Raw genomic sequence first — 3,798 nt, 5'->3', positions numbered from 1 at the left:
TCGGCACGGACAATAAATATTTGTTCCAAATGAAGTTTTATATTTTTCATAGTTTCCCATAGCTCCAGGGAGAAAGCTAGTCTTCTGCCTTTAGGGGGAAAAAGTCAGAAAAAGGGGCCTGTATTCCAACCCTTGTCTTCTGAAGACATGTTCAGTTTACTGGTTGTTCCAAATCAGAAGAACCGAGGCTTCTTTGGGGTTCTTGCCATCCTCTGAGCTGGATTCATGATGAATAACTTTTCTGAGTGCATTTTAATTGAAAAGCATTCATGGTCTATCCTTAACCGAATTCCTTTGAGGAAAGATTTACATGTTTAATAATGAGGCTTAGAGTAGCAGAAATTGGCACCCTACGGCTCCATTTGGTCCACCACTTATATTTGTAAATAAAGTTTTATCAAAACACAGACATTTGTTCACAGATTCTCTAAGGCTGCTTCCATGCTACACTGGCGGAGCTGACAGGCATGACAGAAGAGCTGAAAGTGGCCTGAAAAGCTGAAAATGTTTACCTCTACGGAAGAGAGGTGGCTGACCCCTGGCCTACAGAAGTTACCTTGCTTACCAAAACCCGGAAGACAGCTAAGAAGTTCATGACCCTAATATTCACTCTTTGAAATGCCCTTGGTCTCTCCCCTTCTCCCCAACTCCTAGTAACGTCTGGGGTATGAACGGTTTGCAGAATAGCATGTTTTCAGCACCTTATTAAAATGGTCCTGGTTCACCATTTCCAAATCTCCCTACATTTTGTTATTACAAGTTAAGAATTTGTCTCTAAATTCTGTTAACTTTGGATATGACATAAGTTGTATCCCACTGCCATAAATGATAACCCCTCTTTTTTTTTTTTATGGCATGTCAAGTTTTTCCTAAAGACACGTGGGTGTTGAGTGATGTGCAGGAAATGGATGAGAACGGAAATTTCATGTCAACTGTTTCTCAAGGCCAGCACACTGGAAATAAAGATAGATTTTAAACTGATATCAATTCACCAGTTCTATTCATGGAATTCTCTAAGATCCTGTATAGACGAAAATAGAACATAAAATGTAAGGTGTATGCACCTCCCTGAAAGTACTCAAAAGTGCACGTACAGCTTTTTAAAAGGAAAGCAAAATGTGAGATTTTAACGAAGTCACACTTCCCCTTATTTGCTGGGGTATCTTCCACCCCACGATCCCTAAATAAATGCATATTTCTGTACACTGGGAGTCACTGTTCTCTGCTTCTCCGAAACTCATAAAGAAAATCCTATATAATTTTAAATATAGTTACAGAGCTCATGCTTTAAAAGGGCACATTATTATCCATATCATAGGTTTCATATAATCCATATAATTTTTCCAGAAAAATCCCAAATTTTTAAGGACAGAACTTGCACCGTGTAATTAAATACTGTATACTGTTCTGTTTCATCAGTGAATTGCAACATTATAATAATAAATTTTTCTTATCGAACATAGATTAAAATAATGCAACTTGAAATCAATACAAAGTTAGCTATTCCCAAAGCAGGTGCTATGTTTTTTGTGTTTATTTTTTAAATTAATTAATTTATTATTTATTTTTGGCTGCATTGGGTCTTCGTTGCATGCGGGCTTTCTCTAGTTGCAGCGAGCGGGGGCTATTCTTCGTTGCAGTGCACAGGCTTCTCATAGCAGTGGCTTCTCTTGTTGTAGAGCACGGGCTTCAGTAGTTGTGGCTTGCGGGCTCAGTAGTTGTGGCTCGCAGGCTCTAGAGCACAGGCTCAGAAGTTGTGGCGCATGGGCTTAGTTGCTCCGCGGCATGTGGGATCTTCCTGGGCCAGGGCTCGAACCCGTGTCCCCTGCATTGGCAAGCAGATTCTTAACCACTGTGCCAACAGGGATGTCCCAGGTGCTATGTTTTTAATACAAGAGAACGCCATACATTTAGAGATTTATTTGAAAATTAGATTTTTGCCATGGATGACATTGTATTAATCTAATTCCTTTGGTACTTCTGTTTCCTGGCATCTAGAAGTGGTCGAATGTCTTTGGCAGCCACTGTACTTCCTGACGTGAAGCTAATTGTGGCTTCTACCCTAAACAGTAGTCATTAGAGGCCCCATCTCATTGAAAATATCCTGAAAATTCCCCTTGAGAAACAGATTCCTGTTTTCTGCTCAGCAGCACAGATTGGGTCTTCAAACAGCCTTTAACATGGGCAAGGACACACTGCTTTGATCTCCTCTAAATGTATCTACTTCCTTTTTGTTTTAAGTGTCTGACGTCCTGATTTGATCTCTTCTAAATTTATCTGCGTCCCTTTTCTAAAGTATCTGGACTGTTTGATCCAGATTCAACCACCGAGCCTTTGAGTGTATGGTTGGTATGGCGTATTATGTAAGGCACCCCTAACTCACAAGGAAAAACATCCGTGGATTCCCCGGCAGTACGCTCAGAACATATTCCTAATTGCTAAAGGAAATATGTTATCCAAATTCAGCTGAGAAGAAAGGAGAGAAATTCGCCGAGAAGCAGACCACCAGAGACGACAACTACTAACACCTTAACAGGAAGGACTTCATTCCAGGCTCTCTGTGTCTCCTCCCCGGCTGATAGGGTAGCGCGATTGCATAAGTAGCCCTGAGAGTGAGTTGCTGACGGTTTTCCATTTCTTCTCCTCCAAGTGTTTCTCCATCTTTTGAAGGGGAGCTGAGTCCGTGATTGGCATCGGGCAGTGGGATATCTGCAGACACGTGACGTTAACGCTGACTTGGACAGGCCCTTCTGTGCTTCCGCACGTCCCCTGGATGCCACTGCCGCCCGGCCTCGCGTCCTGGGTCAGAGCTCAGCTCTCCCTGCTGAGGCCGCGCTGGACCCGCCAGCCGCCGGACAGCCTACCGGCCAGCCTCACACGCAGGAGGGAATCTGACCGAGATCCGCTCAGCGTGGCCAGGATAAGCAGAACAGATGCAAACGGCCCTGGTTGTTGAATGAAGTCACTAAATTTGGGGGAATTTGTTTTGGAGCAACTGCTCACACATCCCGTTCCGCTAATACTGCATGGGATACCTTGTGTACAACTGTATACCCTACATATCCACTGAAATGTCCCTTTATACCCACCAGAATGTTACTTAAATTTCTCTGTGTATAAAACATTATCATGGGCTTCCCTGGTGGCACAGTGGTTGAGAATCTGCCTGCCAACGCAGGGGACACGGGTTCGAGCCCTGGTCTGGGAAGATCCCACATGCCGCGGAGCAACTGGGCCCGTGAGCCACAACTACTGAGCCTGCGCGTCTGGAGCCTGTGCTCCGCAACAAGAGAGGCCGCGACAGTGAGAGGCCCGCGCACCGCGATGAGGAGTGGCCCCCACTTGCCGCAACTAGAGAAAGCCCTCGCACAGAAACGAAGACCCAACACAGCCAAAAATAAATAAATAAATAAATAAATTAAAAAAAAAAAAAAGAAAAAAGAAATAACAAGATGTGAAAAGATCTAGGCTCAGTACTGCTCATTAAAAAAAAACAAAAAACATTATCATAACAAACCAGTTTCCCAGTGTGGGATATGTGGGTTTCTCAGGATACTCTCACAGATACAAAACAAAGGTAAAGACTTTCTTCCGCTGATACGTTGCAGTGCACGTGTGTGTGTGTGTGTGTGCGTGTGTGTGCGTGCACACATGTAGAAGCAAATCCATACCTACGTGCTAACAAAAGCCTACATTATTAGTAGCCAAAACACTTGTTTCCCTCAGCACTTCAAAAGCTGTTACTCCAGTGTGTTCTAGCTTTGCAATGATAGAAAACTATCGTTATTCCTATCTTTG

The sequence above is a fragment of the Balaenoptera ricei genome, chromosome X (assembly GCF_028023285.1).
Source record: "Balaenoptera ricei isolate mBalRic1 chromosome X, mBalRic1.hap2, whole genome shotgun sequence".
Classification (NCBI taxonomy): Eukaryota; Metazoa; Chordata; class Mammalia; order Artiodactyla; family Balaenopteridae; genus Balaenoptera; species Balaenoptera ricei.
The sequence above is the reverse complement of the archived record's forward strand: the minus strand, read 5'-3'. Positions refer to the sequence as shown.